The following is a 14612-nucleotide window of genomic DNA, read 5'->3' on the forward strand; positions in this document are numbered from 1 at the left end:
TGAGAATACAATTTTGAAACTTGTGTCGATGATTTTAAAGGGGCTAAATGTGAATTTTGTTGCAGAAATTGAACAATCGGCGGATGTTTGAATGATGCACCAAAAGAAAGGAAGGATTAACAACTGGACTCCATGGCTCCAGACGTCTGGGGGCTCCCCAGTTCACTGTGTGTCCAATACTTTGGTTTATGACTAATTATCTGTAAGACTAATCAAGCTGTAATATGTCTTCACTGCTAATAAGCAAATGTCAGCATCCTGGACTACAACAGAGCACATGGTAAATGTTACAACTGCTTAGTGGGGGTGGGGGGAAATCAATTCATGTAAGGGTTGAGATTCTTATCTTCTAAGACTCTGAATCGATTTACAACTTCCAAAAATCTATTTTTTAAAACGTTTCTTTCCATAAAATAACCTAGATATTGCTACTGATGGACTTGACATTGGAAGGTTTATGAGAAATAAAAATGTTATTAATGTAACAGGCAGCATTTACATTTTTAAATATAACTTGAACTTGTTATTCTGGATGTCACTGAGAATTGAGAAATACTTAAAAACTTAGTAAAAAGTCTTTATTATGCAAATTTAGCATGAATAAATGTTACCTTTTGTTTCAGGTTTGACTTTGTCTGTTTACACTTTTGCAATCAGTTGATACAACCTTTTAAAATATAATAACTACATAATCTTACACACGCTTTACGTTGCTTTCGTGCCATAAGTTGTCACACTGCTATTAGCGCGCAGCGGACCGGAGTAGATCCTGGAAGTAGCATCCTATGTTCTGAATCGAGACTCCATCTTGAAACACCTCGAGTGCTTAGCGTCAGCATGTTAGCATGTAATGTGTCGTAACTGCATTATTATTTAAGCTACATCGCAGTTTATTTTTAAAACTCATTAACTCTTCACATGACACGTCTACAGTACAACTCTTGGTATCAATGCTAAACCTTTAATTTCTCCTTCTGAAGTTGTATTTTGTACGTACATGACGTAAGGCTACTTCAGTTTGTTGTAACCTCACTGAACAAAAACCTGCGCATCATATGTTAAATACTAATCAGGTATCCAGGCATAAATAATGCTTTAAAACCCCCATTAACATGATTTCTACTCTCTCTGCTAAGCTAAGAAGGCTAGTACGGGTGATAATGACACACTGGCTCACTCCTGGGGATAATCACACTCACACACTCACACACTCACACACTCACACACACACACACACACACAAACCTAGTATCCTTTCACACTGAGCTCATTTGCATTCTCATCAGTATGCATGAAATTTCTCGCTGAACTTTAATACCCTAACTGCTGCATAATACACTTTAATGAGCATAAAAGTGAGCATGACAATTAAAACTCGCATTAATCACTGAACGCTGAGGGGCGGGGATTTGGGGATGAGATGAGAGAGAAGGGGAGGGAGGGTGTGGGAGGATACCGAGGACTGGGGGGGGGGGGATAAAGAGCACTCCAAAGAGGAATGGGGAGAGGAAAAATAAATTGGAGTGAAAATGAAGAAAGGATGGAAAGTAAGGAGCATAAAAAAGGAGGAGGGGAGAACGAGAGGATTGATGCGAGAGCTCTTATATATAAGTGTTGCGGTGCTGGAAGAGGCGTCACCGCGGGAACAGAGGATGAATGTGGGGACAAGTCCTGCTCTACCTGTTAGTGCTCCTTTTTTTATTTCCCCTTTTGTTCCTCTTTAGAGACTGACAGGGAGTCTCTTTCACAAAGAGGATTATGTTATGTATGATAATGAAAACAATTCAGTTTTATTTTTGCACCTTTATCTTCCCCCCACTGTGCTCCTTCTCCTTTGACACATGATTGGGGGCTATGAATATTCAGATCAAAGAAACAAATAGACATATGATCTCATTTAGATGCCTCGCACCACCACTTGTCTTCCCCCAGATAACAACACTTCGAACACTTTAATTTTCTACTTTGATCGTCCAGATATTAAGTGCTGTTTTCTGAAACACTGAGTCATGCAGATTTCTGGTCGAGCGAACGCAACAAAGAACGACTCTAAACAAATGCTGTGCACACACACACAGACACACAGTGGTGCCAATTACTTTTAGATTAAGATTTTAACCAGGTTTTTCTAACCTTTTTGTCTTGTGACCTCTTAGAAAAAAAGCAGCATCCAGTGTGAGCCTCTTATCGTGTTTCTAGGGCGGCCCACTCTCAGTCCATTAGTCGACTAATTGGATATTTTTAGTCTAAGTTTATTTTTATAGCACATTTCAACTAGAAGGCATTTCAAAGTGCTTTACAAAAAACATTAAAAGCATCACGACAAAGTGCAAAAGAAACACACAAAGACATTTAAATACAATTAAAAACATTAAACTTAGTTTCTTCTTCTTTCCTCTCCCAAATAATCGCCTCACGACCCCTCAGATCTATCCTGTGACCCTTTTGAGGGGCCCAACCCCTATGTTGGCAACAACTGGACTGAAATCCACCTGGGGCAGCTCAGTTCTGAGTTTGTTTATATGGCAAAAATCTAACAAATGACAAATAACACTGAACATTTCAAATAAGTTTTGTTGGACTTTAACCAAATGAGAATAAGAGAAAAGCAAAGACCTTTAATTATATATTATACAGTTAGAAGAAACAATCATTTCAATACATTGTAATAAGTCCAGTTGCAAGAAAGATTGTATGAAGATATATTGCTACATCAGTATTAACAACCTAATGATGTTATACATAATAACATATCAGTCACAGGGTCCATGTGTCTGCAGTAGTTTTGCTGTTAATGCTTCTTCCACCACTGAAACCTCGAACTACAGACGCAGATAGAAATATTCACACGCAGCCGACACAGCGACCTGCGCATGAATTATTTGCCGCCTAAAATACTGTATAATTTATTATGTCTTTAAACATGTAAATTACAGCAATTAAATATCAAGATGTCTTTATGCACACACACACAGACACACACACAGACTCACACACACACACACACACACACAATATATAATAATCTAATCACCATTTTCGTTGCAGAGTTGACACATTTCTTACAGTGTTTGACCTCCTTTGTCCTCCCTTTAGCCAAACCAAGAAGGTTGTATATGTGTGTGTGTCTCAGCAGGACGCATAATAAAAATGGCATCTGCATTTCCATAAATCAGAGAGGCAGGTTTGTTGTCACCCAGTTGAGGGGCCTGAGAGCCAGGCCCCGGGGCCTGTAGGGATTATAAAACAGTACGCGTGTGTGGGTGTGTGTGTGTGTGTGTGTGTGTGTCTGTAACGGTGCCCACAACTCATCGTCGGCGCTGCATACGCTTAATGTTTAAAACATATAGTATCTTGTCATATTTTGCCTTCTTTCTGCCCTCCACCTGCTGTCATGCAGATATGTGCTGCCCACTTCTTTATGCACCCCCAGTCCTATTATATCTCCAGAATATATATACACCAAAGATTTAAATATTTATATTATTTCAAAGTATGTTGCTAGAAAGTGACACGGGATTTGACTTTTGGTTTTAAATTGCTCTCAATGTTACTTTCACACAGAACAATTTACAGGAAGATAAAATACGAGGACAATAAAGCCGAACAAAGGTGATAAAATAAGTGTATATAAAAGCAACAATGAACAATCAATTATAAACAAATAAGGGAATAAATATAAGTATTAGATTACTTTATATTCTTGAAGAAGGTGGTTATTTACAGTATATGCACACATGTCTATATACTGTATATAGCGCGCAATCGGTAGTAAACACATTTCTTTAGATTTAATATTCGCAGGTTTTATTTGTCACATGGTCGTATAATATGTGCAGTGAAATGCAGGGTCGTATCTCGATAACGCTAACATGCTGAAGCTCAGCAGGTATAATGTTTATCCTGTTAGCATGCTAACATTTGCTAATTAGCAAAGTACATCTGATGCTGATGGAAATGTCGTTAGTTGTTCAGGCATTTGGTCATAAATCAAAGTATTAGACACAAAAAAAAGTGCAAATATATTTAAAAACCATTACCAACACTCACACACTGCACCACCGACACCCACAGCACTGGGTGTAAATGTAGTCCAGGTTTCTACTTTTGAGATCTATCGAGTGAATCACGTCGTTAACATTAATAAACATCAACATCATCGATTACTTTCATTCCACGACTTTGAAAATCTGAGCGTTGAGTTTGTGTGAAACACAACACTTGTGAGCGGCTCACAGACGCAGCAAGCAGTCTTAAGAAATCCAATATAACCAACGCCTTAATAATTCATGCTGTAATGCTAATATAACGCTATTAATACAATAATAATGTAAGCTATGTACCAGACATGATTTTCAAAATGAGCGGTTCAAATGAATAATTTATTACATGAAGCTGGTTAATAAATGTTTTAATCATCTGAACGCTTTCAAAATCTGTGAGTGTAACACACATGAGCACAGCGTTCATTCACAGATATATCTGTACTCAGGTATATATGTGCTCAGGTACATCTGTGCTCAGGTACATCTGTGCTCAGGTACATCTGTGCTCAGCTACATCTGTGCTCAGGTACATCTGTGCTCAGGTACATCTGTGCTCAGGTACATCTGTGCTCAGCTACATCTGTGCTCAGGTATATATGTGCTCAGGTACATCTGTGCTCAGGTACATCTGTGCTCAGCTACATCTGTGCTCAGGTATATATGTGCTCAGGTACATCTGTGCTCAGCTACATCTGTGCTCAGGTATATATGTGCTCAGGTACATCTGTGCTCAGGTACATCTGTGCTCAGGTACATCTGTGCTCAGGTACATCTGTGCTCAGGTAAATATGTGCTCAGGTACATCTGTGCTCAGCTACATCTGTGCTCAGGTACATCTGTGCTCAGGTACATCTGTGCTCAGGTAAATATGTGCTCAGGTACATCTGTGCTCAGCTACATCTGTGCTCAGGTATATATGTGCTCAGGTACATCTGTGCTCAGGTACATCTGTGCTCAGGTACATCTGTGCTCAGGTACATCTGTGCTCAGGTAAATATGTGCTCAGGTACATCTGTGCTCAGCTACATCTGTGCTCAGGTACATCTGTGCTCAGGTACATCTGTGCTCAGGTAAATATGTGCTCAGGTACATCTGTGCTCAGCTACATCTGTGCTCAGGTATATATGTGCTCAGGTACATCTGTGCTCAGGTACATCTGTGCTCAGGTACATCTGTGCTCAGGTACATCTGTGCTCAGGTAAATATGTGCTCAGGTACATCTGTGCTCAGCTACATCTGTGCTCAGGTACATCTGTGCTCAGGTACATCTGTGCTCAGGTAAATATGTGCTCAGGTACATCTGTGCTCAGGTACATATGTGCTCAGGTACATCTGTGCTCAGCTACATCTGTGCTCAGGTAAATATGTGCTCAGGTACATATGTGCTCAGGTAAATATGTGCTCAGCTACATCTGTGCTCAGGTATATCTCTGCTCAGGTACATCTCTGCTCAGGTACATATGTACTCAGGTACATCTGTGCTCAGGTATATCTGTGCTCAGGTACATCTCTGCTCAGGTACATCTGTGCTCAGGTACATCTGTGCTCAGGTACATATGTGCTCAGGTACATATGTGCTCAGGTACATCTGTGCTCAGGTATATCTGGCTCATTCCCAAACTTTATCAAATGTCACATCGTCCATCTTCTAGTTTTTACATTTCCAGGGTCACCAAGGTGTCATGTTGCTCTGACAAATGTAATGAACATTCGATGTTTCTCTCAGTTTACAGTCTGCAAAGCTTATTTTAGACTTTAGTTTATTTTAGTGCTTCATAATACAGTTCATAATGTTATTTTGTTGAAGGAATCAGGAGTCAATATGATTTGTCTGGACATCTCTGGAGAATGAAGGAGTAACACGTAGATCATTTTAGAGGAAAGGAGAAATTATACTCTCAGTATGCTTTTAAATACTGGGTAACTTCAGAGTACAGTATGAAAACACCACCATAAAGTCATTAAAATATATTTCACTGTTACGATATGCTATCAAATCTCTCGAAACTCAGAGAGGCGTGTTATTAAAGAGCATAAAATATACAAGCGCCCCTTTTCTTCAAGTGTCCTACTTCTACACTACATTTCCGTACCCCAGCTTTGGGTTTAAAGCAGCACTAACCATAAAATGAACATGTGTAGCTGTGTGTGCAGGTGTGCAGGTGTGCAGGCGTCACCTTCAGCCCACTTTTTACACCCAATCTGAAGATTAAGTTTAAAATTGTAGCTTTCTCGCAATTGAGCATTTGACGTTACGTCGTTCAATCTTACACCAGTTCATATATTTCAACATTTACAGGTTTTCACCTTTGTTTAAAGGCTCTGAACACATATTTCAACTATTTACTATGAAATTTCAGTTTGTCCGTTTGGAGTTAATTACCAGAGTTTTTGAATGTTAAACTCTTAATAGATGTTTTTGATTGTTGTTAAGTTACTCTTATATGTTATGCTCGATGAGATTTGAAACTGAGCTTTTAAAGGTTTTAAAGCACCTGTTTTTAATTATATTCCAAACTTCCAGTTGCACTTGTTATATTTCTATATTTTGTATTTTACTTAAACCGTTAATAAATAATTCAATATATTGCAGGACAGCCAGTTCCTCCAATATTATGAACTTCATCGTCAAATATGATGATTAGCGCTGCAACTAACGATCATCTTCATTATCGATTAACCTGCTGACTATTTTACTCATTAATTGATTAATTGTTATAAATAAAAATATACATCTTACTAAAGGCCGAGACGACGACATCTTCTGTTGTCCGACCAACAAACCCAAAGATATTTAGTGAGATGTTTAAAAATCTGGGAATCTTTAGCATTTGTCGTAAAAAGAAAACAAGACAAAATAGTTGCAGATGAACTTTCGCTCAATATGCTAATTGATTAATTGATAGTTTTAGCTCTACTCCATTTTAAAATTCAATTTAAAAAACTTCCCCTGAGCAATTGTGCTTCTAAAAGATTAATCTCAAAGATTTATCTTTAGATCTTCTTTGGTTTTATTTTTTATATTCTTTATTTGAATAGTAGGTTAAACAGGGACAGAGGACGAGCGGAGGGAGAAAAAAAATACTGACCCAGAACCTCTGGGCATGTCATGCAGCAATTTAAATTAATTTGAGACCCAAATGCGTCTCCAAGCCCATCATTTAACTCTCATCATCATTTATTTTCTTTTCAATTACATGAAGGGGTTTTAAAACGGCTATTAAACTGCAACCTCTTCTCCTAAACGTTAATCAGAAAGTTTCAAAAAAGACTTTTCCTGATAAGTTTCACAAAATCATCTCGTGTGAAGAAAGCCCCCCGAAGATGTCGTCACCCTGCTCCTCTGAGGGCCTGTGCTCGCCAGATAAAGATAGCGTGGGCGTCCCATCTGATGTGAGCCAGTGGGTTTGCAGTGCTGAAATTGATCCCTGTGGTAGATGCACTGACAGGCCCGAGGAGCCCGTGTTCAAATGAATTTAGAAGAGGAGAAGAAGACAGCGAAGGCTTTCTGTTTGTTCTGCCTCTAAATAATACAGCACAATGACAGCCAGCAAACAAAAGCATTTGTGTAGCGAAGAGCGATACCGGGGATAGAATATAACACAGAGGAATGCTTAGATTACCGATGGGAATGGAACCATCTTTTCTTTCTCTTTTTTTGTGTTATGTTGTGTGTTAAACATTGATGGGAGCCAAACCAGTGGGGACGGAGACAGTGTTCGTCCAGCCAGTAAAGGAACTGGAAGCCTGTGAGCAGTAAACTGGAGCTCTGGGCTCTGCTCCCACATGGACACAACTCACTATTTCAAAAAGATATTTGCCAGCATAAAAAATCATCTAACTTTCTTTTCTTTTTTTTTTTACAGTTAATTGCGTTGCTTCAGGGTGGAAAAAAAAAACAAATGACAGCCAATGCGATTGTATCTAAATTCCCTGAATGTGATTAAACATAAATGTGTAAAGAGTCGGCGGGGAGATTTACCCCTGAATAATTGACAATGCCGTATTATACTGCTGTAAGAATTATTCTGCCTTAAAATGCTCATTTCACTGTGCATGTGTTTTTTAACATTCATGCATCTGAAAAATAATTGAAGGGCCTGTGCACTGCTGAATATTTCATCCCCCGCCGCCTCGTTTTCCAAATTTTCACGGGCTGAACGATGACTTTTGCACCCAAAAAAAGAAGGATATGAATTTTTCAGGCATTTTAAATAATTAAGCCCAAAGTGTTTGGGGCGGCAAAGCCCTGATAAACTAATCTGAGACGGAGGAGAGAGGAAAAAGGTCTGAGAGGGACATTAGAAATTTATTATTTTATTAGCAGCTATTTATTATTAACATAGAGAGATCCCATTAGCATTCATAGACAAAGGGACTCCTGGGAGGATGCCCTGTGGATTTCAAGGTGATACATTAAAAACCGAGAAGTTAAAGAAGGGGAAAGTATCTGCTGTGGTCCCCGATCTGCACAGTCTGTGAAGTCAGTGGGATTTCTTCATTTTCATGGGCTGGATTTTGTGCAGGGTTTGGCAGATTTAGGACATGAAAATGAATCGTTCAGACTTCACAAAGTCACATACTAAATACTTGATGGTAGGATCTTGCAAGGAATATACGGAAGCAGGGCTGGAGACACAGAGGTCAGTGGTTTTACTGGGAATTTGGGAGTTTTAGGAGCCTGGGAGAGGTTTCTATTCAAGATAATCCATCTTTACCCACAGTAGCAACACAGCTCTAGGGATGGCAATGTCCACCACTTTCACCCAGTAACACATCTATAACAATTGGATGGTGTGACATGAATGTTTTCTACAGACTTTTATGGTCTCCAGTGGATACATTTCTTCTAATGCCACCATGAGGTTGACATTTGCTGTTTTGAGTGAAATATCAATCAGAATGTTCTTCCTGGCTTCGTAAACAGAGTTTAAACCGTCGTGTACGGATGTACATTTCACAGGAATTATAATCAAACAAATAGGAAAACTCTAAGAATCTGAGACAAGTCTGGTCAGTTTCCTGTGGAGGTGGGGGTGGGGGTGGGGGTAGGTGCTGTTTGGGGGAACTTGGACTCTTTGAAGCCTTTGAGGTCTGTCAAAATGTACAAAGACTGAGCAAAGTCAAGCATGACCAGACAGAGAGGTGTGTTAGACAAAAAAAGAAAATCCAATATATGTCTGCTTGATGTAAGAGAGCACCTACATTGATGTGGAGGAGAAGCCCCCCCCCCCCCCCTTCTCAAATCCCACAAGAGAGGAGAACGGCTGAGAAATACATCCAAACCCACCCCCATCATTTTAGCCAACAACAGCCAACACACACACACACACACACACACACACACACACATGCACACACACACACACACACACACACACACACACACACACACACACACACACACACACACACACACACAGAGTGCATGGCCTTTATGAAAATATTCTAAATTCAATCAGGATCTGCAAATTTCATGAGCTGGCTGACCTCCTCCTGAATTTCTTAACGGGGTGTCAAAATCAATCTAGACAATGACATATGACTCACTGAGCGCTGAATCTGAAAATCAGTTATTCCACACTGAAACCAACTTTTATTATTAACCGACGAATAAGGTCTTATCTCACACCTTCACATACAGGTTACAGTATGTGAAGGTGTGAGATAAGACCTTATTCGTCGGTGTCTCTCTGTGTCCAGCCCCAAAAATCTCATTATACTTGAAATTTTGGGGGGAAATGTAACACCATAGGATTGAATATTATCATATGGTACTTGAAGAGAAATAGAGTCTACAGCCATGCTAGCGGATATGTGAAGCTGGACTTATAACAAGCTAACATGCTCACAATAACGATGCTAACGTGCAGAAGTAAAATGTTTCCCCACTTTAGTTTAGGGGGTTAATAAGAAGAAATCTTATTTATACAGCACCTTTCATAACATAACATGCAGCTGAGTGTGTTTGGTGTTATCATGCTAATTATACATGAAGCTGATGGGAATGTTTTAAGTTTTGGATGAAAGGTTAAATGTTCTACCACTAGGGGGCTCTCCGTTAAAACAATAACAAAAGACAGTTTGGTGGCGTAGCTGCAGGTCGTGGGAGTTTGTCATTTCAGTCAGCTCCCTGTTAGGATTACTTTATTATTCATCCTACAGGCTCTTTTTACTAGGAGCCGAATTATCCACAGAGGTCTCCTCCTCTCCAAAACAAACTGAGCCCGGTGATTGAAACTAGTCAACAACAAAAACCACAGAATAAAGCAGTTTCACTTTAAAAATCAGTGTTTTCCCGGTGGATACAGGTCTAAGGGGCTGCGAGCTAAAGGCTAAATGTGCTCAGCTTTTTTCTCTGATCACTGAAGATCCAGATGTCCGATGACTAAAAACCTTCATCCAGTTAAAACACAGTTTAAAACCTCCAAGATCTAAAACGTCCTTCTTAAAAATGTGGTTTAAAACTGGATTAAAAGTCAATTTATGGCAGTTTATGGCTGCAGACAACCACAACGCTGACGCACAAAGGGGGACGACCAAATAAAACAGACCATGACCTTCATTAAAATGACCATGTTTGACATTTTTGGGGATCATGTAAGTATAAATATAATAAATCAATATATAACATAATTCTAGTCGTTTTTAGACATTTTAAAGAGGAAATGTTACATATTATATCTTTAATATTTCAGTCTGGACCAAAGTGTTGGACCCATCGACTGACAGACATTCCCATCCAGTCATGGTGGCTACATTTCCTAGTGTACAGCTTAATGAACAATACCTAATTATCTAACACTTGGGAAGAAAAAAGAAAAACGAAACTGAGTTTGATAAGCAAATGTCATTGTTACCATGACAACGTGTCTGTTCTTGACAGGGTCATTGGAGAATATAGATGAGATTAAATGAGGACATTGGATTTCATGAAAATCATTATTTGCAATTATAATTGAGAAAACACTTCCAAAGAGATATTGGAGGATTTTACTTAAGCTCTTCTCTGTGTGATCAAAGAACCCCCCCCCTCACCCTCCGCCTTTTCTCTATTTTCTGTCCCTTATTCGACCTGTGCCATGCAGGCGGTGCAGAGGATGCTGGGTAATGTCAGTGGATATACGCCTGGAGCAGTGGAGCTCCTCTGTGACCAAATACTCATCTCTTCTCTCACCCAAAAGAACTCATTAATATTTTTAAATTAATGCAAATAACATTAAATGATGAATAATTGCCCCCATATCAAAATTCAATTACTTTTAAACACTGACGAATCACTGATTGAAAATTATGAATAATTTCTTTGACAGAGTGAGAAGGCCTGAGTGGTAAAATGTGTGAACAAAAGGGAGTCACAAAGCACATTGTGGATATGTATAGGATATATATGTGGATTACATACCTTAAGGTTGCCTGCCATATGCATCACCCTGCAATATGAGATGTGTTATATAAATAGTTTATAGACAATTCAAATGTAACCTCTTCAGCTGCACTCATTCATTCTGTTTTTAACAAAAAAGATTTGTTTTCATATATGTGCAAAAAATACCACAAAGAAGACATTAGAGTGAGAGACGGCAGGTTTGCACATAACAATAGAAAAAAAAGCCCTTTTATTCTACATGGACAGACTGTAACTGAACCGGGATCAATAAAGCATGCTCTTATCTCAGCCTATAATATACATAGCATGTCTTTTGTACACGTTGTCATCTGAATCTGGAAAGCTACAAGCAATTTGAGTTGTTAAAAGTACAATATTTGACTCTGAAGTGTAGTGAAGTGCCTTAAAATAGTACTTAAGTACAGGTACTTGATTCCTCTCCACCACTGATGATCACTGTCTTTAGTACAAGCTTCTCTATCAATGAATCACATGTTTCCAGACTTGGTTTGTTTACGTTGCAGACTGTAAGCTGTAGTAGAATTTTTTACGATCCTTGTATTGCTGCTTGTTACTGTAGCCGACACGTGAACGTACTGTACACACACACAGTGGTACACACACATATATACACACACTACATATGAACACAGTAATGCTTTGTTCTTTCTCACTGCAGCTGAATAAAAATCATGACTTTCAGAAAATACACTTCAACGTCTAAATAATAAAGCGTTGTGTGAAATGAGCTGTTTTTGCAGCATGCTAAAATGTCAATATTCAGTTTAGGAAGAGCGTCTCTCTCTTTCCCACATCAGCTGACTCCCCCTCTGGATTGAACTACAACAGCATGATGATATTATTCATCAGTTTCTAGGAAACAGCTGATGTAACTGTTCAGTCAGTAGGTGTATGTCAGGCTTTTGCCTTGACTGTGAAAAAGAGTTTCCTCAGGGGGACATTACTCACAAAGTACAGTTGCTACCAGTCCAGAACTGTGGCTCATCCCTCTCGCGAAACAACAGCGCCACCTGCAGGCATCTGCAGAAGAAGCATCAATATGATGAACGGTCAAAACTACTTCTCTGTATTCCTTCAGATTAAAACTTCACTACTGGAGAATAATGGAGTGTATCACTCTGGATTTATTAGATACAAGGGGACAGGAGTTTCTATTATATATAAACAATGTGTAGTGACTCACAACATCCTGCAGACGAAGGAGGAGAATTTAGTCAGTGGTGGAAAGTAACTAAGTACATTTACCCAAGTACTGCATTAAAGTAAAACATTTGAGGTAGTTGTACTTTATCCGTGAGCTAAAATTACTTTTCAAATTAAGAGTTTACATTCAAAAAACAACCATAATCAGATTGTTCAAGATGTAGCTACGTCACTGTGTATAAAGTTACAGCTTGCTCCACCTCGAGCAGCTACAACAGTAAAAAGCTGCTTGTTTTTATTAGTTTGTACTCGTTTCTGTCTGTATTGTGTTCATATTGCACTGAAGGAATTATACACCCTCTGAAAACTGAATATTAGACTGACAATAAAACTCTACCTTGACCTTTCACGAGCTGAGAGAAAATGATTCATACTATTCATCAGCACATGATGGAGCCAAAGGTGCATTCTGGTGTTGAGCTGTTTACTGTTACAGTGCTGGGCCAAGACATGCTGTACTGATGAATCAAGGTGTAAGTGTGTTACTGTTTACTGCAGGAGCTGCTCCAGAAGATTTTAACTACTTTATATACAATTAATTTAGTTTAGTTCAGTGGTTTAGTTTGACCTCTTTTGGTCTCAAACAAAACCATCGGATGTGACAAGTTAAGAGTAGAAACGCCGCATAGGTATTACAAAATCATGTACAAGTAACTATATCTGTCTAAACAATAAATAGGCAGTAAAAAGTGCAATATTTCCGTCTGAAATGTATAAAAGTAGAAGTATAAAGTAACAGAAAAGGAAAATACTTTCAAGTCACTTCCTAAAATACATTAGTAGAGTTTACACAGTAATGCTAAAAACATAAAGTTTTAACATATTCAAGTCACATACAAACTGTTTCTAGGCAATACTTATTTAATTACTGGCAGGAAGTTCATAGAAAGTTAATGTCTAATGTATTTCTTTCCCCCACTAGTCTAAAGCTGAACGACTGCTCCTTTAGCTTCTATGAACCAACTCCCAGAGCAGTCATTTGTTTTCAAAACCACTTCCTCCATCCATCTCCTCCTTCTCTCACAAGCTCTTCTTCCTCCCTTTCTTTTCACTTCTTGGTTGAGCATCAGATTCCTCGCGTGAGAACGGGTCCGGTTGATTGTGATATGGGGTTACATTATGTTTCCTTAGTCTTTAATCCCTCATTCAGAAAGACCAGTCTGCCTTTTCTTCAGGGACAGCTTGGATTTCAGACCTGGATTTGGACAAGTTTAGAAAAAAAAACAGATAAAATACAAGTCTTTTAGCATATATTATATAAAGTAAAATAAAGGTTTAGCGTTGCATTCGATGACTGCTCACTTTGACAGGAGAAACCCTCTCAGCACAACACAAAGGAGACGAAACAGGATGCATATGATTAACCACTTTGTGTCCAAAAGGTAGAGCATATATTCATTAACCACTGCTCACAAGAAAAAGGGTTTTGCATCTTTTGTCAACTAGGGAAGTGGACACTCTTGATTAAGTACTTGTACTATTTTCATAGTAACCCATGCTGCAGGGACATCCGTGAAAAAAGAAGCTATCAATGCCACACACAAAAAAGGAGCAAACGTTTATAGAAATTATTTAAAAATAGTCTACAGTATGTGGTTATTTACTACCAGAATAAATAGTTAATGTCACTGCTTTGAAGTCTTTATGATAATTTACAGGCCATCAGTTACTCAAAGGGTAAGAGTACTACAATATCCTACCCCTAAATATAAATAAATGCATTTTAAAACGGAAACATGTTCTGCTGTTCGGATGTAACATTAGCATTTAGCTTCTGCTAGCATAGCTGTAGACTCTTCACCTTGTTTGGCCTCTGCTAGCAGTAAAAATAAATAAAAAAGATTATATATCCAACCAAAAACCAGGTGACACTGAAGAGGCTGAGGGGAATCTGCTGTGAGGGCAGACACAGGAGGGAGGCTGCGGTCGGTTACATAATGTCTTGTGGGAAC

This window comes from Cottoperca gobio, chromosome 12, assembly GCF_900634415.1.
Source record: "Cottoperca gobio chromosome 12, fCotGob3.1, whole genome shotgun sequence".
NCBI classification, from domain to species: Eukaryota; Metazoa; Chordata; class Actinopteri; order Perciformes; family Bovichtidae; genus Cottoperca; species Cottoperca gobio.